Source organism: Sceloporus occidentalis, unplaced genomic scaffold (assembly GCF_023333645.1).
Source record: "Sceloporus occidentalis isolate IW3139 unplaced genomic scaffold, rSceOcc1.0.p SCAF_9, whole genome shotgun sequence".
Classification (NCBI taxonomy): Eukaryota; Metazoa; Chordata; class Lepidosauria; order Squamata; family Phrynosomatidae; genus Sceloporus; species Sceloporus occidentalis.
The window spans coordinates 44,420,390-44,446,014 of NW_028316989.1; the positions used below are offsets into that span (position 1 = coordinate 44,420,390).

Genomic DNA, 25,625 nt, shown 5'->3' on the forward strand with positions numbered 1-25,625 from the left:
CTTGACATTCATGTCCCTGTGCTCCATCCTGTTGTTTCTGATTTGTTGGAACTCGGTTCAGGTAAGAGTTCATTGGAGCTTAGTAAGCCTCTAGATTGTCTTAAGCTCTTTAGCACTAAGGGAACACCCAGAGGATAACTGAAGGAGAATTCTGCAGTTTGCGCTTCCTTTACTGACATGTTGCTGAAGACAGCAACCCTGCTGTTTGTTCTAGCTGCAGAATTTGTATATGAAAACTCTTAGGATAAGACAGGGATATTAAATCTCAAACAACCTAAGGGCATGATAGCTGGCGGATCTGACACATTTGGAGACTCCAGGTTGGAGAAGACTAATAATTAATGTTTTTGTATTTCCCTTGTATCTTTTGTATACCTAGTCCATGATGGCAGGATTGATCCAGTGTAAGGACTAGTATAATTCTTACCCTTTAGTTTTAATTGCTTTAAGAGTACCTTTCCCCTCTTGGCACCCTCCATATGTTTAAACCAAAGCTCCCATCACTGTCCAGACAGGGAAGATGGGACCTGTAGTCCAAACCATATGGAGAAGACCAAGTTAGAAAAAGTATTACAATTCAATAAGGAACTGAGGCCCGTTATAAACGGGCACCCTAGGACAGACTCAGTCCGTGTTAAGGTTAGAAAGGGGCGTCTCTTCCAGATGCCCCTAAACCTACCACGGACTGAGTCCGTAACAAATGGCGGTGGCCATTCCACACAGCCGCCGCCATCTTGACGTAACAGACGCTCTGCGTCTGCATGTCACACCCCGGAAATGACACCACGAGTGCGTGACTAGCGCCTCGCGGCGTCTTTTCCGGGGAGCAAGAAGGAGTGCAATTTTCGCGCTCCTTCTTTGCTGTGTCCGGGAACCGCTCCGTTTGGCTGCTGCGGTTCCTGGACGTAGCAACCAGCGGCGGCAGCAGACCACCACATTTTGGCGGTCTGTAACGTGCCTGAGTTACCACATAATTTTGATACTCTGTCTTTCAACTTTGGCTTGTCTTTATGGTACACACCACACTTAGTTGCATATTTTTTGAACAAAGTAGTAAAGGAAAGGCTGAAGCTGAAAACCTTCATTTATTTATTTAGGAATATTTATAAAGCATATGGCATTAGAAGCCTTCAAAGAAGTTTACATAAAGGAATAAAACATACAATGTAAATTGTAAAGCAATGTACGGAATCATAACATTCATACAGCCCATAAAATTGGTGGTATGGCTGAACTTCGCTGGAAAGGCTTCAAAGAGTAGGCAAGTCTCTTAACATGTATCTGAAAATAAGAGAAGAAAATAAGCATATATAAAGCATGCCTGATAAACACATATTCAGTGCCATCATAGTGTGGAGCAAGTCTGAAGAAGGAGTTTGATTTTGGCGTTAAACCTCTCTACAGACCAAATGAGGTATAAATGGATGTTCAGCATTCATATACTGCCTCCCACCCATTCAGTAAATAAAGTAGATATTGGCAGGAAAAGTCCCCCAAATTCTTTCTTGCACCTGAACTCTCTTCACTCTTTTGTCCCAAGCACTGAGAATAGAGACAAAGGGCTGGTGCAACAAGAGCGTGGCTATTTTGGAGTTATCTTCCCTGTTAAAGAGCAGTTACTAGAGGGTAGGATTTTAACTAACAGCCAATTAAGAATCGTAGCGAAAGGAATCTGCATGCTGCCAGAAGCATAATGTAGGCAGGTGGTGGTTAAACAGTGTCACATCAATGTTATCTCTACACAAGCCTATAATATTACTGGCTGGTGACGGTGTCTGATCTGGTCAACTTTGTCTTGAGAAAGTAGCTTTTCCTTTCACCAGAGATGATAAAAGGAATTGTGCAGCAGTGATTTTAAGACAATCTGTTCTGTGTTAGTTCAGCTGTGTTACTTTTAAATCTTGATTGTCTTATGATTGACCTTCCTGGGATGGTAATAGGAAGGAGAGGGCAAACAGTGCATTGGGTTTGTTTATGGGGTAAATTGCTGGGAGAAGGGGAGACTGGCTTTCGTGAGAAGATGCACAGTTAATCTGCTTCCAGTTAGTTAAATGACCTCTCATAAGAGACTAAGCTGTTGGAAGTGAGAGATTGCTAGTATGTGCAAAGGCAACAACAATTGACTATGAAGTGGTGATGCTTTGCAATAAGTATATAGATACATGTGTGCATGGTTCTTCATCTAACCTATCTAATATCATGTAAATCAGTTTCTTACAAACTTTACACCAAAAGGCCACCATAATCCAAAAGACATGGCATGTCTAAAATACCCCCAAATACATAGTAGATACCCTACAGTGGCCCCACCAAAATCTCCATTGCGGGTTAAAAGCAAAAAATGCAATCTTCTCCAGTCTTTGCAAGACTAATAACAAAATCCTTTAAATACAGTCACACTAGGGAACTATTAAGTATCAAATTGGATGACCAGATGATGTCCAGGGACCAGGTCTCGAATGTTCTTTGTCTTAATGTTGCCGTTTAATAATAAGGCACAATAGTATAGAACTGTGTTGTTTTGGGGTTTTTTTCCCATTTAAAGTAAGAGAAGCAATGCTCTTATGAGTAAGTTTCTTCCTCTTCATACTGAGCTTTTAGTACCGAAAATGGTTTGTTCCTATTTCTAAATGCTGTATTTCTTAGCGGTGTGTGCTTTTGAATTCCCCCCCCCCCCCCAAAAAAAAGTCCAAAAACTATTTTGAAGTTGGAAATGGAAACAAATGGCTGGAAGTGAATCTGCTGAAAATAAACCTCCGTGTGGTTTACAAAGGTGTTGGTGGTGGCCAAGTGTCTCCTTTGCAGTGAGGGTTCTCAGTTTTGCATGTGCCATTTCCAAAAGCTCCTTTGCTCTCTCTCTTCCCTCCCACAAAAGTGGAGCCTTATGACTGGGATGGAAACTCTTGCACAGACTGTCTCCTGGCAAAATGTGCAAGGGCTGCCAAACTGAATCCCATCCACTCATCTGTACCCTTTCAGGATCCTTCATTCACAGGCTTAGGTTACACTGAACCTTGAGCACTGTAGCTGCTGCCAGTGTTGTGGCAGTCTTAAGAGTTGCTGGAACTGAGCTGGAAACTTAGCAGTCAGTGCGCTGCAGTCCCGTGTAATGAACTGCCAAGGGTTCAGGGCTAAGCTGTGTGCGGTGATGTGTTCCTAGATTCCAGTCTTTCCTCCTGTTCCACATTGGTTACATTTTGTTCTCTTTGCAGGACTGTACAGGGCACATTCGGACATCACAACAACCCATGGTTTGTGTTAACCTCAGTTTGTTGTTTAAAATGTGAATTGCATGGTAGATAACCAACCAAACTGGCTTATCATCCCCATTTCTAGTTTGCTTCTCTCTCATCTCTTTTGCTAGCTTTTGTTTTATGGTTGACTGTTGGGCAAACAAGTCAGGGACAAGCCATAGTCGCAGGCTTAGAAATCACAACAAACCATATATTAAACAAGTTTCAGTGAAATACATGAGTGGGAATCATGTGGTACTCAGTTTATTGTTGGACTGTAGCTCCCATCAGCCCTGACCATTGATGGGAGTTGGATTCCACCAACATCTGGAGGGCCTAGAAGTCGCCCAACCTCACTGGGTTACTGCAAATGTGAATCCCTTTTCTTGCTCAATTGTGGGTTTAGTTGGATATCCTTTGGCAAACTGGATTTCCTTGCCCAGGTTAAGATAAGATGTTCATATATTTGTTGTTGTTGTTGTTGTGTGCCTTCGAATTATTTTCTGCCTTATGGACACTTAGGCAACCCTGTTTTTGTGGCAAGATTTGTTCAGAGGGGGTTTGCCATTGCCTTCCTCTGCGGCTGAGAGCGTATGACTTGCCTGAGGTCACCCAGTGGGTTTCCATGGCTGGGCCAGGATTCGAACCCTGATCTGTGAAATCTTAATCCAGCGCTCAAACCACTACACCACGCTGGCTCTATGCATTCATGTATTTACTTTCCCCAAATTATTTCTGATAGGAAGACTTTTCATTTTTTGCAAGATTGCATCCAGTATTTAAGTTCCTCTAATAAAGTGGCAGAGCATCAGAAGGTCCTTGCACTTTAGGATCTTGTAGCTTCATTTGTAATAATAATAATAATAATAATAATAATAATAATAATAATAATAATTTTGCAAAGGAGTTCAGTTTGTAACTACTGTATTGCCTGACTATTGTCAGTTTGTAGCCCTTGTCTATCGCCTGACTGAACTGCATTTTTAATATTCAAACATGACACATTCATGCCAAACAAAATTGTATGATTGTATCATATTATGTATCCAATAGAGGTCCAAAACACACTGCAGTCTGGGAACTGTAGTTTTGTCAGTCATTGAGCCTTTTCTTTCAGGTGCCACAATAAACTACAATTCCCAGAATTCCCTAGCACTGAGCCAGAGCCGTTAAATCAGTCACAAACTGGATTATTTCTGCAGTGTGCTTTGGACCTATGTTACCTAAGCAGCAAAATGGGATTCAATCCATAAAGGATACCAGCATCACATTTTTCCCATTTCCACCCTGGAGAAAAAATAATCTCCCATAGCTTCAAATCTTCCAAGTATTTTACATCTCTGGTAGTGTGGTATAGTGGTTTGAGTATTGGACAAGAGTGATGAGAAGCGAGGCAGGATTTGAATCCTTGTCCAGCAGTGGAAACCCAGTAGAAACCTTGGGCAGAACGTATTCTCTCATCTGTCCATGAAGGCAATGGCAAACGTCCTTTGAATAAATCTTGCCAAGGAAACCCAATGATAGGAGAGTTGCAAGTTGGAGTTGACTTGGAGGCTCATAACAGTGACAATTAGCACAAAACCTGATAGTGGTTTGGACTGATAAATAATTCAAGAGAGGGATTAAATGGTTGCCTTGTTTGGAGCTCTCTGATTTCAGCAAATGAATTTGGGTGTTTTCTGTGCTTGAGCTGCTGTGTTTATCCTTAATTGGGCTCTAAGACTTTAGCAGCATTTTTAGCTGTAATTTCCTCTGGGCAAAAGCTTATCTGAACCCCTGACGGTGTGAACTTTCTTGGCAACCAGCTGGAGCCTTCACAAAGCCTTGCCAAAAATCCTAATTGTGTAAAAGGGAAAAGGGACAAAGTGACCTTGGAGGCTCTGATGCCAAAGCTGGAATATTGCAAATATTGGTTGAACTTTTGAGGAAGTTCAAACAGCTGGTTGGTTTTGTTTGAAGTAATGGGTGTCTCAAATTTAAAAGTTATTTTGCTAGATAATGACCCTTTGAATCCTATTAGTTAGCAAAGATTTGATCTGTTCTGTTGTTTTACAGCAATATATGAACAGTTCATCTCTTCCTTTGTACACGAATACCAGATATTCCCACTTTTGCTCAATCCTGCCTCGTTTCAGTGGCGGAGAATGCTGGACAAGCTCCATTTTCCTAAGTCTTTGGTAACAGCTATTTTTAAACCATCATTTATTTTTAGCAGGTCAGGTATTCATTTCTTAAATTGCTTTCAGAATAGATGTTTAAAATTTTGTGAGGTTAGAGCTTATGTATCAAGTGTGATGGGGGAAAGGTTTTTTTTTCTGCATTTGCCATATGCTTAGACTTTTTTTGGACAGTAGTTTGCAGAATCTCCCGACCAGCTTTGCCATAATGTCCATCTCATTTTGGTGAACTAATGACAGGATCATGGCCAATGTTGGCTTGGGGACTCTGGGAGTTATAGTCCAAAACATTTTTCCCCACCAAGGAAAGCTGTTCCATTTCTTGATGTGTCACTTCAAGTTGTAGTTGGGGAGTATTCAAACATTTCCACAACTCAAAATACAACTTTCGGATGTAAACCTATAGTACAGCAGGAAGTTTAAGCTAGCCTTTTTTTCTGAGCCTATTTCTTATTGCTGCGTCTGTTTGCTATCCTATTTTTCGTCATGCAAGATGTGATTTTCTTTTCCTAGGGGAATATTCGAACCAAGAACAGGGTCCAGAATATGCTGCACCATTTATAACACCATTTAGTGTTGCTAACAAAGTACATGACTGTCCCTTCCTGCCAAGCCAACCATAATTGTGCATCCCCATCCCCACAAATATATTTCTTCTAAATCAATACTACTCTTTTCCTTATGCTCTCTGTGCCATCCTTCCACAACTGTTGCACTGGATCATTCTGGGGCTTTTGGAGTCTATGTATTCCAGTGCTGTTGGCTATAATTTGCACTATAATTCTTTTGCAGCCCTTACCCCGATGTTATATAGTGCATACCCAATACTGGGATGCTTCTGAAGTCATCCATTCCCTTGGAAGACTCATGTACCAATGTGTTGTGTGGCTCTGTCATGCAACAGCTGGTATGCGTCCTAAGATACAGTATGAAGTTTCTGAAGTTCTATTTCATTTCACGATACAAAACAGTTATACAGAATTCCGGTATAGACAAAATCAAGTGTCCTTGTCAAAGATCACCTGTTTTCAGTAATAAATTGAGGGAGATTATAGTGTTTTTGTGCAGCAGCTGAAGATCTGATTCACAGCAATGAAATAAAAGACTCAGCTGGGACCATACATAGTCGACTAAGCTTGCGACCTACTGACACTTTGATAAGAACAGCCCTATTGGTGTCAGTCGTCTGTGTAATTTTAAAAACTATGTCATCCTGCTAAACCATCCAGTTCTGATCCTTATAGGAGCTTTTGTAATAGTCCCACTGAAGCAGATTTTGAATGTAGCTGTATGTTTAATGGTGGAGTGATGAAGGCTGGTAACTAAAACCTACTGCAAATGAACCCCTCTATTCGCATCAAAACTCTGGATCTGTCTCCTTGGTTCGTTCCTTCTTCACTTTCCCTTTGTATTATACTCCAACAGCTAAGTAAAACCTGCTCTTTCTTTCTTATCCTTGCTCCTAACAGGTGCCCAACTCTGAATGTGAATGGGAAAAATGTTAACACTTTTAAAAAGCACTTCCTTTGAACAATAACCGAGGGTCATCAAAGTCCTCCTGTCAGAATGCCTTCCTGAAAGGAAGTAGAAAGTTTTTCTCTTGAATAACATCAGTGAAAGTATTCCTTTTATTGAGTTGGATAAGTGAGTAACTCAGAACTAACAAAACTGATGTCTAGGATGGAATGGAAAGAATAGTCAAAATATTCTTTTTTAATTGCAAAACAAAGTCTATATTTTCATGTGTCTATAAACCACGATGAGAAGAATCCTGGATTGATAAGAATGTTATCAGAACATGTTGAAATTATACCCTTATTCTGCATAAAATTTGCATGTGGTTGTTTTGTACAGAAAACAACCTTTTCTGTGCAGGGAACAGCTTTTTCTGCACAGAAAGTAATATTTCTGCATAGAATTATTCTGTGCAAAAAAAAAAAAAAAGGCTGTTTTCTGTGCCAAAAAAACCCCTGTATTTAAATGTTGAACTGAATTGCGAATGGGCTTCAGGATCTATGTCGTTTTCAAAGACTTTCTTGCAGCAGGAAGAAAATGGTTAAAATTACCCATTGATTTCTTTGAGAAGAGAATTAGTGAAGCAATGCATTGCTAGTAGTGGCTAGCCATTGCTCTGTGAATAGTGCCTCTACACTGATGAAGCTGTAAAGTGTTTGGCTGTGATGATTACTTGGCAACAAGTCCCTGGAAAAAACCTTACTTGAACTAAACCAAAATGCATGGGCTATTGGCTTTGCCCCATCATGTTGGTGTGGGATGCTGAAGAACAGTTGTTCTTCAGCATCTGTTGAAGGTATTTGTTTGATAGTGAATATAGTCTTGACCCAGAAACGGTTAAAGAGTCTGGCTGCGTAGCACAGTTCCTACGGATGACAATATCAGCCTCCAAAAGTAATTTAGTACTAGGACCAAAACACCATCTCCCTCAAGTCAATCTTGAGATGAGGAGCAAAATCAGGGCATAGTATTGCAATGATGATTAACTCCCCTCCACTGAGGCTGAGAGAATGTGGCTTTCCAAAGGTCACTCGGTGGGTTTCATGGCCAAGCTGGGAATTGAACCCTAGTCTCTAGTTATCAACCAGTAAATTGATAGTCTGAAATAAATAAATGTATTTTAAAGGAACACAAATGTGAAAGCGAACAGTAAAGAAGAAATGAAGAGATATGGAGGCGTATATTGCTAATAGCATCAAGGCTAAGAATAAGGAATCTCTTCTATCAAGAGCAGGGATGTATTGAGCAGATGGCTGGACCATTGGTGGCAAGAGTGGATGTGTATGAAGGAGGAAAAGGAGAATACAAGGAAGCTAAACATAGGCATGTCAGGATGTTTTTAAGTGATTTATGGCAGCTGCAGAAGTCTGTTAGCAGTGCTTCAAACCTCAGCCTCAGCTTGGTGGCTGCTGCATTGTTTTGTCAGTTTAATAAGTGTATCAGAATCTGCCTTAAACCAGCAATTGTCCGACTGATTACTGTAACTTGTGTCTCAAACAGACATCTTCCACCTCTTCCACGTCACCTGCTGCCTGATGCTCTTAACTGGAGATATCCGAGGTTGAACCTAGGACTTTCTGCTTGCAAAGCATTACTCTACCGATGCAGCTCCTTTTCAGGAGTATTTTAAAGTGTCCTAGCTTTCCCATTATTGTAAAAACAGTGTTTCTGGAAATGAAATTTGGGGAAGGGAGAGGGATGAGTGTGCATGTGAGCTGGCTTGGCGGCCAAGCTTTTGTAAGCAAGAATTGCTTTATTTTTCTCCCATCTCTGTTGGGAACACATGCTTAAAAACGGTACATTTTAAAAGACCCAAGGCAATGGATTTCGTTCAGAAACATTTTTGAGCTGTGGCTTTCTTGCTGTCTTTCTCATGAGCCGAGAGAGAGCAAATTTCCTGTGAAGGAACAATCTGTTAAGATAACATGGGCCCAATAGAATTGCCGCGTCCCATCCTCCATTTACAGAAAGAGGTAAGTTTGTGATCATTATCTACCCTGGTCTAAAACAACTGTAGGTTCAGTCTTTAGATCTGAACATACTGTATATACTTGACTGACTTATACATGAGGTCAAGGACAAGTTTTGGGGCTAAAATTATGGATTTTGCTATGACCCATGGATAAGTCGAGGGTAAAACTTAGGGGCACGTAGCAAAGGATCTAAAGGAGAAAGCAAAGCAAAACAAGGTCAAAGAACTTATAAAATTAATTCTATGTGCTTATTCTTAAGATTGGATGGATGAGAGAGTAGAGGGGGTCAGTGCTTCACTTATTATACGTTTGCTTTTCATCAGGAGATGGTTCCTTCTTTTAAATAAGAATTAAGATACAGTATTTATATTGACCCGTGGATAAGTCAATTCAGTTTTTGGGGGTCAATTTTTTTGACCTAAATTTCTAGACCTATACATGAGTATATGTAGTATGTTAGGGCAGATAGTAGTTCTCTTGGCAAATACATTTTGGGGCTTTTGTTGTGACTGTCTGAGAGTACAATCTTTGCTTTGTTGCATAGTGGTGACGTAGAAAGTGTAAGTCTATGTTCTTCTAGTGCAGAGATCAGTGCCACCATAATATCTAGGGGAGGAAACAGCAGCTAAGGGTCATTTTCTGGGATTTGAAGTTGTGCAGATATATAATCAGTGATAGATCATAAAGGTCCCAGGATCATTGGTTGATTGAGTAGAGTGGTACTTAAAACCGATTGCTTTGCAGTTCATTATAATTGCTGATGAATTTCGGGGTGGATTAAAACCAGTGCTTTAATTATTCTTTTAATTGGATGTTTTTATTTATATTGGATTTTGAAAGCAAATCTCAGCACAAGCGTGCTATCTTTTACTAACAGATGCATAACATTGATGGCTCTGCCACACTGACAGACACGGATTTACCTTTAACCAGACATAAAAAACCTGAAGAAATCATATCTCTGCTTCAATCTGTTAATAAAAATTAAACCAGGAATGTGGAAGGTGGGATCTGTCTGTACAGGTTTTAAGTTCAGTGTATATGTATTTAAAACGTAATTTTTTAAAATGACTTTTTTTTTAAAGGAAACAAAGCAAAATTGAAATGTTGGCCAAATGGTTGAATCCGTGGATGTAGAATCCGTGGATACGGAGGGCACACTGTAGATAAAAAAGCACTGCTAGGTATGACATTATACGATTATATTAATCTGCATCATTCTTGAGGAATATAATAACTATGTAATACTTTTATACTGGGTGGAATCATAGTGTTATAATTGGAAATATAGTGCTATAACTGTATAGAACAAAAGGGCCCTAAATCTAGAACATGAACGGTAAATCTTAAAATTAATGCCAAGTGGAGTCAAAGTTGATGAACAGAAGAAAAGAAGGCATTCCAGAGGTAGTGTTAAAAATAAACGAATGACTGTCCCAGTCAGCTCTGTTTGGGCTACTGAGAAGCACATCTCTCTTGCAGAAATAGTCTTGTTCCTCTGGGATTGACACAAAGGCTCTTTTGTAGCAGCTCCATTGCACATCTGTTTTAGTATCTCTGACTGCCAGAGGTTTTGCCTTTTTCAGCGGATATAGTTTGCAGTACCTTGCTCTTTTCATTTTATATATATATATATATATATATATATATATATATATATATTAAACACACCCCGATAGTAAATCTCTGAATATAATTCCGATGTATTTATCTTTCCTCTGGGGTAGATGCACACAATACACTTTCCAGATTATACTGTCGTTCTGACTATTTGTTCCCCAAAGTCATCTACATGTCCACTTGCAGGAATGCCGAATGCAGCTGTTGCTTCACTTGGCACTGCATTGATGAAAATGTTGTATAATTTAGAAATCTGCACTTAATTGCATTCACACATGGCAAAGAAACACACCAATGGAGGGTTTCAGTGGTAGTTTGTGCTTTTGTTTTTGTAAATGGCCTTAAGGAGTTTGCAAATGGCCTTGAGGAAGTTTGCAAAGAGATTCAGAAAGTTTACTGCCTTCCAGTGTCTCTTATAACGATTTTTGCTTGAGCTAGAGCTCTGCTTTTAAGACCAATAGATTAGAGCAATTCTTGCTATAGGACAAGCTTGGGTCACATTTTATATCCTTCTGGCTCAATACTGTCTACTCCCATTGAAGTCATTCAGTTGATTTCTACTACTTCACCCAAACTGGTTTTTAAAATGTGTTGGGTTTGTCAAACCACTTGGGGACAGAAAACACAAAATCGTTAAAATTATTGGGAGCTTGCTAAATGTTCTACAGACTAAGTGAGATGAAAACAATAATAAATTATTATAGGGGTTATGAGCCCGATTCATTGAAGGTTATATGACTCATGTGTAAATATTTGAAAGTAGTTGATAGGACAGAAACCACGATGGCTCCTTTGCCTCTGCTCCAGCTTCTCCCACTCTACTAAATCAGGAATCAAACACAAATATATTTGGTCACTTTGCTGGAGAAAGAGCCACGCTGTGTCCCAACTGCTCTGTCTCCACCATTCCTGGCTAAAGGCTAATGAGATGCTGCCCAGGAGGATTCTCCTCTCCTGGACCCTGGGGCAGCAGAAGCTTCTGAGATATGAAGGAGCCCCTGCTACTGATAAGAAAACTGCTTGCAACATAAAGCTCTGTGCCAGCTCTAGCTGTAACCGCCCTGCAGCCCTTGGACCTCATCCTCCTTAACATATACAGTCAGCCCTCCGTATTGGTGGGACTTTGGTTCCGGATCCCAATGCAGATCCTAAAAATTGCAGGAACTCAAACTCCATTATTGTTAATGGACACAGATGGCTAGTCCACCAATACAGAGGGCCAACTGTACACATTTTGAATGACACCACTGTCTACTTCTCTTGACTTGTGGCTTTCCAGGCTCTGTAGCAAAGGTCTTTTCCATCTCCTCCTGCTTAATCTTTCTGATTTTCTTGCATTTGTGGTTATGTTTTATGGTGTAATCATTGACTGTACAGTGTCCAGAAATAGTAAAGAAAATGGGCAGCAATGACACGGATCGGACCTGGGCCTTTCTTGCCTCTGAGATGGACACTGTCCAACTGACTTTCAGACACTGAAACACTAGCCAAGATATGAAAAACTTAGGATGTACAGTATTCTATATCCATACATGCCTGGAAGTCCTATTGAATCCAGTGAGACTTTGTGATGTAAAAACATGCCAGTTCAATGGGTTTATGGAAATGCGTTTCTGTAATTTGTCACGTTTTATTTCACTTTTAGTGCAGAATTCTAGATCTCTTGGATAGGACTTCTTGACATTTTAGGATAGCGCACAAGTGATCATATTAGAGGACTCCATGTGTTGAACCAGAAGGCTTTGAAAAACTTTGCTTAGGAAGATTGGTTTGCTATTCCTAGACTCATGCATGCATGAGAGGAAATGGAAAGGACCAAAGGTCAATTGCTCTAATACGGTAGTTTTAATTTAGCATTTTGGCCAAGCAGGCGGCCTAATTAAAAGTCTCATGTATGATTCAAACATCAATCCTTTTACAGCAAAGAAAATTCCAATGTGTCTTAGTGGATGTTTTTCTTGCACTGATGCTCTTATCATGAATTTCAAAGTCTTTTCTAACTGGAAAGGGGAAATAAGAATATGTAACACTTGTTTTAATTTTTAAATGTGAAACTGTAGTTTCCTGAAATGTTGTTCTATGGTATATGGTTATCAGGCAAGAGACCATGTCCTAAACAGAGTAACTCTTCCAATTGCAATGTCTGCTGTTGCTGAAACATTATGTCTTAGCCAGCATTTCAAATGCCAAAGGAAAATGGGGGAGTGCTAACATTCACTTAGAGTTGACCACAGTTCTTAGGCTGTAGGCCTCTGAATGGTGTCAGCAGCACAAGTGAACATAGCATTTGAATTGACTGGGCCTGACAGAATTCCTAGTGATACTTTCTCTTTTCTTCTTTGTTTCAAGTCTTAAGATGCCACGAAAAGCAATGTCTTGCCAGTATTGATCTATAGCTCGTGGTAGCAATGTGTTTTCGGTTGTGTGATGGTAACTGCAGAATATTCAAATAAAAAGCCTTTGGGGATGTTTTCAGAGCATTTTGGGTCAGTTCAAACCACATTGTTTATCAGCTTTTGTAGAAATGTGTTCACTAACCCACCACAGTCCTTTTAACTTGTCTTGCTTCCCCACTTCCTTCCTGGCAGTATTACACACAGCCTCAGACCTGCTTTTATCTTGGCTCATTCTTTCTTTAGTGGCTTGTTTTCACCACCTACTGCTACTTCACCTTTTAAAATTTCAGGGCATTCTGTCTGTCCCACTTCTTTTAGGTGCCTTGTCTCTTGCTGACCAGTTTCTAGCATATCTGTCTCCTACCCTACATAGTGAAGTCCTGCACAGTGAATTTTCTTTGGAGCAGACCACAATGTTCTTTCATTAATTTGTTCTTCCATCCATTCTCTTTTCTGCCTTTTCCCCTTGAATCTTATTCTTCTCTTAACCTTCCTTCCTTTAAAATTCAGAGCTTACTCCATCTCTTTGTTCCGTTTCTTCCCCTTTAAATGCTTCTTCTTTGCCTCCTTGTATTCTCTGATGTTTCTTTAGATCTCATTATGTCTTATATTGAGGTTTTCATTCCAGGTAAACAGCTTTTTTCCTTTCCACAAAGAAGCTGGATTCTCAGCTTCTTTGTTCCTTGAGCTACTGGTTACTCTATGCATTCACACCAACTCAGCCCATCAGTGCCAAAGTCTTAATTATTGTTTTATTTTACTGCAGTCTTTTAATCTTCCCTGCATAAAGCATCTTATTCAGTAAATTACTCAACATAGAATAAAAGACCAGAATAAAAGATAATTTGGAAGTAATGGGTCAGGAAATTGGTCCCACTAGCCTAAATTCAACTGCCTCTGCTAACAAAGTAGATAAGGTTCCTGGGCGTTATTTCTTTAGCAGAAAGTTTAGTAGCAGAGGTAGAATTAGTAGGAGAAAAACAGGTTCAAACTGTATAAAAAGAGCAACATGTTTCTACAAAGTTTTTATTCAACATTTAACAATATGCATTATTATTATTATTATTAACCTTTATTTATAAAGCGCTGTAAATTTACACAGCGCTGTACATAATTTTTTTAGTCAGACGGTTCCCTGCCCTCAGGCTTACAATCTAAAAGACACGACACAAAAGGAGAGGGGAGTGGTGGTGGGGAATGGGATCAGGTCCAGCAGTTCTTCTCCACCTCCGAGGCCTGGACCAAGGCAGATCGACTGGAGGAAGGGCTTGGCTTCTTAATGGATGGTTAAAAGGAGGCTTCCTGGGTCAGAGAGGGGCTCACCTCTGGATGTTTGAAATAACCAGATCTGATAAACCTGGCACAAGTGAACAAAAACATTACGGACCTTTCTGAAACCACTTGACAACCACATCCAAAATGCATCCAGTGATATCTGCATTACATTTCTTCCATATCTTGTAACAGCTCACTGTGGCAGGCTAAAGCTCTGAGCATAGTTCACCTTACCATAAAGTCAGGATCATTTCGGACCAAACATGTAAGGCACGAGAAGTCTCACTTGTGCAATCAGACACAATCTTTGTTGTTAACACTCACTCTGGGATAACATCTTCATTGTTTTATGCATTGCCTGGGCTTTTTTGTGCCCTTTGTTTCTCCATTGGCTCTTGCAGTTCTTTATTCGCTAGTGGCCCATCAAAGCTATCCAATAAATCCTGGACATTGTCTCTGTCATTGTCATCAAAGTCAAGTGCCTTCCCCATTTCTACAACTTCACTATTAACTGCAGGAAGCTCATGTTTCAAGCCAACACAATCTTTTATCACATCAGACCACAATTTCTGTCAAAGGCCATTAAGGCACTTGCCTGTCACCTCCTCCGAGGCACCTTTGATATTGCTGAGGTATGGGCCAAGAAAGGAGACAGAAAGGCGGAGGAGGACAGCAGTGTTGTTGTCCTAGGAGGCAAAGCAGTCTGAGGTGCAGCAGAGGTGGCTTCAGAGTGGGGTGAAGATTTTTGCTGGAGCAGAGTCTGTACCATTCATGTTGGAGTGAGTGAGTTAAAATACAGTGCACTCTTGGTATCCACTGGGGTTTGCTTCCAGAAACCCGCATGGGTACCAAAAACCATGGATGCTCAAGTCTCATTAAATATAATGGCACAGTAAAATGGTGTCACTTATATAAAATGGTTTGCTTTTTGGAATTTATACATTTTTTTTTGAATATTTCCAAGCCATGCGTGCTTGATTGAATCAGTTGCCAGAATAACTTAACAGGCCTTGTGTTCAGCCTAACATAGCAGGCAAAGGAGATCTCCCACCCAAACAGAATTCTGTTGGCTGTGAATCTTGTGCACCAGTAATGCAGGTGGTGTTAACATCTGAAACCACCTTTAAGTCCTACTGTTATATTATGGTCAAACAGGAGTTCTGGTTAGCCATAACTTTGTTTAGTGATGGTCAGCATAGTCCTTAACTGTGGTTGAGGAAGGAGGGAAGAATGTATTTCTTTTTATTTATTTACCCTAAGATTTATAGCCTCCTTCTCCTCTCCGGATGAGGCAGGTAATATCCGTTAAAGAAATGTTGAAATGTTGTCAGTTCTATTTAAAATTCAAGCAACCAAAACTTGATATTCTCTGTGTGTGTGTGTGTGTGTGTGTGTGTGTGTGTGTGTGTATGAGCAAAATTTAAAACAAGCAATCCAGAAGACCTCTAAGGGGCAATAAATGTATCGATGCATTTTGCTAGAGTTGCTTATATTTTCACATAAGATGGAGAAGTGCAACCTTGCAACTGGCCTATGAGTTTTTAGCCCCGATTTCTTCATTTTGGCCCTTGTGTGAGCTAGTTGGAGAAAAGCACTGAGTCAGTGAGGAATAAGCAAGACTTTATGACAGAACGCCAAGTGGAAATGTGGTAAATGAAGATGTGTGGGTCTCAGCCGAGGAGAAGGAGGCAGAGGTGTGGAGGTAGGCTGTCATTGATCTTGTGCAGAAAAATGAGCCCCAGAGCTGTAAGCGGATACAGCTTGCAATGCGATTTCTAGCTAACTGATTTCTAGGAAATGGGATACAAAAGAGTCTTTGTCTGTGGCGGCTGCAAAGTCCCTTTTCTGGCCAATGCAAAGTCATGCCAGCCAGTCGCGACGATGGGTGATTCATGAGAGTAACAGATCTGTTACTGTGCAGAACTCCTGGCGGCCGCCCCCTCGGAGCTGGAGCAAACTCCCCCCTGAATCCTGAATGAACCATTGCTATACTGACAGCCAGCCCTCCTTTATAGGGAAAACACGTGACTGAGGATTTAGCTGCATTTTAAAAACTGTCTCCTCTCTCTCAAGATGTCTCTCAAGTTTTTTTTTAAAACTGCTTTTAAAATGCATTGCAAATATTGTCTCTCTTTGGAGTTAAAATGTGTGTTTTAAAGAAGCCTAAGAATTTAAAGATTTAAAAGCAAATAAGCAAAACCACATCCAGACTACCTGTGCTCTTTATCCGCCTCAAATTAACTGCTGGTGAATGACATTTCAGCCGTAATACTTTCTCAGCATCCAGCAAAGCAGAACAACCAATTCTTGAAGATGAAATTCCCAGCAGTTGTACAGGCTTTTCCCATTCCTAAAGATTGACATCCCTTTCCTAAGGTTTAGTTATTGGCAATTAGAAATTGAAACTATGGTAAACATGTGGGATGTGGCCTCTGAGATCCTCTGTTGCTCTGATACTTGTGGCATGTGATGGCTGTATGGATTAAGTCAGAGTTTCAGCATCATCTTCCTTAGCATCACTGGCTAGACACTTCAAACCTGGCTGGTATAAGAAAGCTGTGAGTAATTGTAACCAGTGACTCCAGTGCCCACATTTGTCAGCTTGGAGAGAGGATTCCAAGTTAGATGATGAAATTTCCAGGCAAACCTAAGCTACGGCACCTTCACTATTAACCATGAGTGTGTCTCCTGAGTGTTGGCATATACCACCTTTCCCCAGTGTGATATATCCAAAGGGTGCTGGATCATGAATTCTCCTATGGCTATTCTGGTTGAGCATGATGGGACATAGAATCATAGAATAGAATCATAGAGTTGGAAGAGATCAAATCCAGCCTGCTTCCATGCAGGAATACATATGTAGTCCAACACATCTGGAGAATGTGTGTGTGTGTGTGTGTGTGTATTAAATTAGTGGTCTAAAAGGATTGGCACTATGCATACTGAAGCTGATTTTTTTATTAGAGTATCATATATTTCAAGAGAGGTAACCAGGCATGTGTGACCCACTGAGTCATTTGTGTAGCTTTCCAGCCCCTCCATGGTTGTGCACTAAGAGTGAACTCCATTCTTAAGAGTGCTTATTCTTTTGCAGCATTCATGCCCATCAGGTAAATATCAGCAGGATTTGAGACCCACAAAGAATTATTTATGTATATGTGTATGTGGTACTGGGGAGATTAAGGAAGCAAAAAGTCTCAGATACAACCCAAGAAGGACTGAGCATGCTTCATGGCCATGACATACCAACTGACTACTTACTGGTTACTGCTGGGGAAGTTAGGAAACCACACATCAAATGAGTGTGGGATGGAGTGGACTATTTTGGAAGAAGGCATGGCTGGATGGATAGAGGAATAAGAGCTGTCTATCCTGCAACATTTTGTTACAGGTCCCATTTGGCATCCATAATACCATGTTACCAGTTTAAGAAAATGCATGTTCCCTGTTGGTTAGCAAATTTGTGTTTCCATTTATGTATTTTTTGTAAACAAGCTGTGATCAAGAATCAGCCCAACACAGAACTGTGGCAGAGGAAACTTTCCTGGCATACAGAAAGTAATATCAGTGTTTTAAGCTACTGTTAGAAGTCATAGAAGCAGAACTGGTCAAACAGACAGTAGCCTTGTCTTCAGGGAGGATGAAGTGAGGACTCAGTCATTCTCGGTGGAAGACGTGAGTATTGTTTCCTACTACAAATATTTTTGTTAACTCATAGTAACTAGCCCTGTCGATTTGCAGATCATTAGGATTTAGTAGCAAATGATCATTTTGTAGCAGTGGGGTCAACAGAGAGGCTCATAAGACAGTAAATGGAGGAATAGAATTACTCTGTATAATTAAAGACTTATGAATGCTTGGACATGTCTTGACTTGGAACGCACTGTTTTGTTCAGGAAGTGAGACTTTATTTCAGCAAAAATGGTATGCGGTTCACCTTTCTGGATAAGGCCAATTTCTGTCTTATTCAGAAAACATTTCTATAAAGTTCCAAGCAGAAAGCATGAATGAGTTTTAGATTTTCCAGCTCTGTTTGTGTGCTGCACATTTTGCCTAGATAACATAATTGAAAACCAAACCACTATATGTGGGTTTCAAAAGTGTGGCCACTGGCTGAGGAGCCTCAGAATCATAGGACAAAAAGGTAATGTTTCCAAGCTTTGGTTCACCAATAAGAAAATAAGGCTGTATTTCAGTGGCACTTCTACACAAAAGGTTTCCGGTTTGATTTGTGCCATCTTTAGGTAGAATTAGGAAAGATTCTTCCCTGAAATCCTGGATAGTTACCACTATTCAGTGGCAACAGTACTGGGATACAGGGGTCAATGATCTGATAGGCGAGAAGACAGCTTTCTGTATTTTATTGCTTATCATCTCTTACCCAGTATCCCTGGCAATGCCCAGGGATTCCTTAGTACAGAGGTCAACACAGAACACTGCCTATGGCATCCTGGGATCTGTAGTTTGATGAAGCACTAGGACACTCTGACTGATCATTCTCAGTTTTCCTCCCTATACTACAAATTGGAGGATTCAGTGGGATAGAACCATGGCAGTAAAATTGGAACAATAGCTCCATAACTATGTAGCGCAGTGGTTCCCAGCCTTAAGACCTTCATTTGTTTTGGACTTCAGTTCCGAGAAGCCCCAGCCAACTTGGCCAGTGGACAGAAATTATGGGAGCTGAGGTCCAAATCATCTGGAGGACCAAAGGCTGGGAACCGCTAGCATAGTGTGCATGGATTTGTGGTTTGGCAGCACCCTCAGAGTCCCCCTGAGAATTGCTTCTTAGTAGTGACACCATCTACTTCCCATAGCTATGTGGTACTCAGGGGGAAAAAGCTAATCTAGCTAGTAAGAACTATCCCTTGTGCCATCCACTATTTTAATTCTTCCACAATGCCTCTGGGGCCCTAGCCTAGCATTGCTCTGTAATAAAACATTTGCTAACAGAAACAGCCTCAAAGGTGCTCATATTGATAGGTGATAGGCTATAGGGCGTGGAATCTGTGGTCCTCCAGATGGTGTAGGACTCCAGCTCCCATCACTCCCAGCCAGGTGCTGGTGGTGATGGGAGCTGTAGGAGATTATCACACCCAGGAAAGTAACAGGACTTTACCAGGATGCTTTCATCACTATTGCGCTAGTGCTAAGATTATCAGACAAGATTGCGTGACGTCACCATAGCCCTGTCATTTTCGTACGAATAAAGAGTCCTGTAAATTAAAAAGTCCCATCAGTAAAAAGCGGCCATAGAATTCCACTTTATTCACCCAATCATGATGGGATTATAGTGACATCGTGCAATATCATCTGATAATCTTAGCACACTAGTCGGTAGTTTCAGAAGCATCAGGTATGCTCCCGTCACTTTCCCCGGTGTGATAATTTCCATAGTCCAATAATGTCTAGAAGGCCAAACATTTCCAATCTCTACTGTGGATATTATTTTTTGGTGCTTGGAGCCAGCAGCAAGGTAGGCTGTTGGAAGTGGCCCTGAGGTATTGACTCCTAATGTCAAGCCAGCTTGCTTCTATACCTAACCCATCACATCTTAGCTATGTCTATGCTGGCCCCTTAACCATCTTAACTGTGTACTGCATTGATGAATCAACTCCCTGGATTCAGAATAAAAATTAAGGCAGTCTAAACAGTAATAGTATGTATATTTTCATAGAATTAAATAGATCATGTTACTTACGAAGCATTAATAAAAACTGCAGAACATGTTTAATCTAATCTATTATTTTACCTGTTTATTTTGATGCCCTCTATTAGAGTCATTTTTCTTAGGCGATAACCAGTCTTGATTTCTTTGCATGTGTGTACTTGCTTTGTGTTATGTGTGTGGTTTTTTAGGTTGAAACTTCCTGTGATAAAGACAGAAAATAACTGTATTCTGACAACAGATACAGCTAAATACAGAGAGCTTTGCCCCTGATGCTTTTGTGTCTTGTCTAAAACTCTCTTGTATGTGTGGTTTCTTTTAAAGTTGAAACCACAAAGGATTGACTGTCTTATGAGCTCCTATCTCTCTCTCTCTTTCTCTTTTCCCCCCCTTTTATAAGTGCAGGCATTTCCTGCACTTGAAGGGTTTTGTTAAATCTTTCTCTGTGCAACTTTTCTGAACCTTGCTCTTTGTTGACTCTGAAAACCCTTTTAGAAAACACAGTTCCCCTTTTAGAAATGTATGCACTAACAGGAAGTGCGTAGCAATTTTAGCATTTGGTTTCTGCTACAAAATTCATTACGTCTTTTAAAAATCACAGCTCTGTGTTTATTGAACAGGACGGCTGTCTCATTGGGGAGAAAAGTATTGCTCGGATCTTATGTTTATTCTTTCCATGGATCAACAGGGTTATAATTGATTTTCATGCATCATCATCACATTTATTTCTATCCCAGAAAATATTTTTTAAAAATAGTTAAAAATTACAGCAATCAAAATACATTAAAATCAGTTAAAATATAAACTATAAAAAACACAACAGCACAACCAAAATAGCTAATGGAAAAACCAGCAAATTGTATAAGGCCACCTGGTCAAAACAGAAACATCTTCACTTATTTATGGGAAAGGGTTGGGAAGCTTTTTGGAATATATATATATATGGAATATTTTCAAGCCATAGATGGTTGAATCTGTAGATAATGAATCTGTGGATGCGGCAAGCCAACTGTATTACTCTGATATATTACTCAGCACTGGCTATGGCTTTTATGGATCACGAGTGCATGACTTGGGCCCTTTACCTCCACTACCCAAGCATTCCCTGTTCACCTCAGGAAACAGGAAAGACCAAAAGCCATTACGCCACTCTGCTATATTTAGCTAAAATGCCATTGCAGTTGTTTCTGAGAAATCCTCTTTCGTTGTCATCTGCAGTACTGCTGCTGCCTAGTAGCTGTTTGGCACATTTGACTGGGTTCTTCGGCTAAAGCCTATCTAACTTGGTTGACTCTGTCAGTAGCACTGCCACTTTGAGCATGGCCTCTCAATGCATGGGAATATGCAGTTGCACCACTGGGAGTGGCAGTACTAAATTTAGACTAAGGACATTATCAGACAAGGGAAATTGGAAGTATAATCCAATGGCAATCCAAACGCAACCATGAGGTTTAACGTTATTGCGTGATAGACTACCACACGCAAATTTGGGCAACGGCATGCTATTTTCGGGCAACGGGAAGCCAGTTTGAACTCAATTTGCTGAACTAGTGAATTCACGTAAATGCATTCTGGCCCCACTTTCTTTTCATTTGAAATTAAGAGAAAGTCCTCCCGTGTGATAAAGTCCTAAATTACTAAAGTGAGGCTATCATACTTTGGCCATACAATGATAGAAAGGATGCTAACAATTGGAAAAGATGCTAACAATTGATAAAACTGAAGGTCATAGAAGAGAAGGAGGACTGCTCTCAGATGGATGGATTTAATAACTCAGGTTTGCAAGGTTTGAGTAGATTCAAGTGCCAAGTATCTCCCCACTGCAAATACGATACACTCTCCTCTCTAGTAACTCAGCCAATATGTTTGAGTGGAGAGTGCACAATGATAGTAGCCCCCTTAAAATAGCTTGTGTGGTGCCTTTTGTACTGTCAGTGGAACTGGCTGTACTAAAATCCTTTAGTGCGCTACCTATTCCCATCTCTTTGTTTTGAAAGAAAGGCATTCAGGTGGATTATGTCCTTCAGGGTGAATTCATCCATTCAGCAAAAGTAAGATGTATGAGACTGTACAGTGTGTTCAAAGGCAGGCAATTCCTTGGCAGACTAGTTTTCTAGGCAGGTAGGCTGTTGGGGTGCATTTTATCACTGAGAGAGCATTTGGAAATCCAGATCCCTTAGTAGTCATATCAGGTATAGATATAGATATGTATGTATCCCTTGTTTTTCAAAACTAGAAATGATTTTTTGTCACTTTTGGTTTTGCATTTCTGGCATTTTGGGGAGTCCATGCAGCCCTGGGATGGATTGATTGATTGATCGATATAGTTTATATCCTGTTTTTCTCCCATATGGTATCCTGGGATGGTCTCAGGGGCAGAAAACCCAGTCCCCAGACCAACCACCATTTCCAGCCCCTGCTTCAAAAGGTGACTAGGGCAGACAGGGAGGCAACCGTGTCTTTTTCTGAGCAGTTTTATCTGCATCTGTATGCAGACTGTCCTCTCTGGTGAAACTCTGAAACTGGCCTAATTCTAATGGCTCAAGGGGAAGCCATAAATCTTGTTTAAAAATCCCCAAAGCCTAGGACAGCCATTTTGCTCATAAACGGTGGCGACTTTATTGCCCAGTATTTGCGGCTTTTATAGGGTTCCCCTGCAGTAATGTGTTTTCACACTGAGAAGTGGCAGTATTCCTCTAAACGGACAGTACTGTATATCCTTTGAGCATCACTATAAAAGTACATATGAAGAAGCTTTCTTGTCCTGAGTCAGGTCACTGCATTGTTTAGTTAGTTATCGTCTACTCTAGAGCAATTCTTCATTGCCTCAGCAGAAGTCTTGATCGTCCCTTTCATCCTAACATTATGAGATGGGGAATAAATCCAAGTTAGAGAATGGACACCAAATTACTGGGTCTTCCCAATCTGTTCAACCAATTTTATTGTCACAGATCCTCTAAGACAGTGGTTCCCAACCTGTGGGTCAGGACCCCTTTGGGGGTCGAATGACCCTTTCATAGGGGTCGTCTAAGACCATTGGAAAACACCTATTTCATTACAGTTATGAAGTAGCAATGAAAATAATTTCATGGGTTTGGGTCACCACAACATGAGGAACTGTATTAAAGGGTCGCGGCATTAGGAAGGTTGGGAATCACTGCTCTAAGATTTCTCAATCATGGTTCCCTGGGACCTTAAGGTTCTGTGGGTCTTGTTGGACTGTAATTACAGCCCTTCAGAGATATGCAAAGATTTGGAAACTTGGAAATACAGTCAGCCCTTCTTATACACGGATTTTTTATACACGGATTCAAGAATCCATAGTTTGAAAATGTTAAAAAAAAAAGGTATAAATTTCAAATATCAAACCTTGATTTTTCCTATTTATATAAGGGATACCATTTTGCTATGTCATTATATTTAATGGGACTTAAGTATAAACGGATTTTGTTATCCGCGGGGGATCTTGGAACCAAACCCCAGTGTATAACAAGGGTCCACTGTATAAGAATATGAAGATTAATAATTTTGGCCTTATCTTTTTTTCTTTCATTAATAGTTAAGCTGGATTCCAATTGGATAAGTCACAAGAAGAATTTACCTACAGATAATAAATAATTTTGGAGCAAAGACTGTCAGTTATGTAATAATTTCCAACTCATTTAGGTCAACAAGGTTGTCTTTTCGCAGCCCATTCTGTGGCTGGTAGTGATCATCAGCCACTAAACCTTTCTCTACAATGGTCCATTGACACTAATACAGATCCTGGCACTCACTTAAGTTTTGATCAGACACTATTAATATCACATATGTGGATCCAATTGAATTCCCTTACTACAATCTGAAACAGAAGCTCTGTTCACACAAAAAACCCTATTATGACTAAGGACTGTAACTCCCGACAGCCCTAACCATATAACCAGCGATGAGGGAATGCTGGAAGTTGCAGTATTTTGGAGGACCACACATTATTCATTTCCTTTTAAAGAGATTCCTGTTCCATACATTAAACTCCCTTTAGTTCTAAGGAGAAAGATAATGACTGTTCAGTTTCAGAGGTGGATTTGCCAGTTCTTCCTCTGAAATATAGCCTGCAGCACCTGGTTACTTGGTGGTTTCCCATCCCTGCTTAGCTTGCAAGATCAGATGGGATCTGGTGCCTTTAGGGTATTTAAGCCTACAAGGGGGAGTATTTTTGACTTAATATCTTAATAAGAACATTTTCCTCCATTAAATCGTAAGCTTTTCTGTCTTGTTGTGATTCTGTCAGCTACACGCTTTGCATTTTTTTAAAAAAAGATCATTGCTGAAATGCATTAAGCTTTAAAAAAAACTCAGCAGATTTCTCTTCTATTCGTCCATTTATTCCTCTTTCAGCCTCAAAGCTGTTGATAAATGGGCGTCTTTCCAAATTTCTGCCTCCCATCACAAAGCAAAGCTTCTTCCAAGAAGATAATGGTATCATTAGTTGTAAGGCCACCTCCTTTTAAGAAGCTTTCCTGGTCCATGAAGACAGGAAAAAATTATCTTAAGCAAAATATGCAGGTTTTCCTCTGAAAAATCAAAGGGGCCAAAAGAGGTTGAACCGCCTGCAGCTCAAAAGCTGCTATTCTTCATTCAAGGCTGAAATCTTTCCCCAAAATCAGAGAGCAAATTCATTCCTCAGGAAGGACTGCTGTGACATTTTGCTCCCTGACGTAGGTCGCCTTCCCCCAATCCCTGATCAAAATTCACGCATGCAAGGGATCGTCTAACGGATTTTGCAACTTGAGAGAAATGGTGTTTTGTTTGTTGGTTTAAACCTTTGTTTGTTTAAACATTCACATTTTAATGGGAAAAAAACCTGAATCCCACTTATTAATATAATAATATAATTATGTATTGCCAAGCTTTGCTTTTTTGGTAATTTTTTTTGTAATGGCCTTTAGGGCCTCAATTGGGTCTCTAAGGCATTTGTCAAGCCTGAATATACAAACTGATTCAGTGAAAGATTGAAAAGAATCAAAATGTTAAACCATAACTTACAGTGTACACCGTCTTTAAAAAATATAATTATGTAAACATTATCCAGCCGTTTGTACAGCTTTTTAAACATTGTCTGCCTTGTTTTTAAGTAATGGTTTATCCAAGTATATGATGATCAGGGAGTGGTCTCTGATCTTAATTTTTAAACAAGCAAACAAATAAACATTTATATTGAAGTGCATTTATTGAATCATTTTTTTCTTCCCATTAGCATGTTGCTCTTTTTATTTGGCTTGTTCTGTTTGCTCAGTGAAGAAACAAGCCAGAGTGCTGGGTTCGGATGTCATGATAACCAAGTCAAGGATGAAAGGTCTGTTGTCTGTTTAACTGCTCCTGCTTTTGTGGAGGTGATGTGTCAGAAGGCATCAGCCAGCAGCTTCATCCCCAATAAACCAGGATTCTCAAAGGTTCTGCCTTGTTGTTGCGTGCAGATACTCTTTCCCTTGTTGTTTTGCTGAAATTATGAAGTCTTCTAATGCTTCCAGATTTGATGTCTCCTGCTGAAGCCCTCTGCAGCTAAGCATTAGCTGTTTGGCTTTTGTTGTCTTCCCAGACATCTTTAAATATTTTGTTATATTGTGCTTTGTCCGGTCCTTGCGTATGTTTGAAGATGGTGATTTCTGAGTGCGTTGGGGGAAGTGAGAGAAGATGCATTAATTATCCACAGGGGAAGTCTTGAGGATATCTTTAACTTTGCCAAATTTTGAATTGGATTGTTTGCCTGGTTGACATTCTAGCAAATG

The 25,625-nt window shown here is 40.2% G+C and overlaps 1 protein-coding gene across 1 annotated transcript in view; it reads left to right on the plus strand.

Moving 5' to 3' along the window:
• LOC149307432 (chondroitin sulfate synthase 1) overlaps positions 1 to 25,625 on the plus strand; it is a 75,030-nt gene that overhangs the window by 12,440 nt on the left and 36,965 nt on the right. The gene's annotated exons all lie outside the window — the stretch shown is intronic.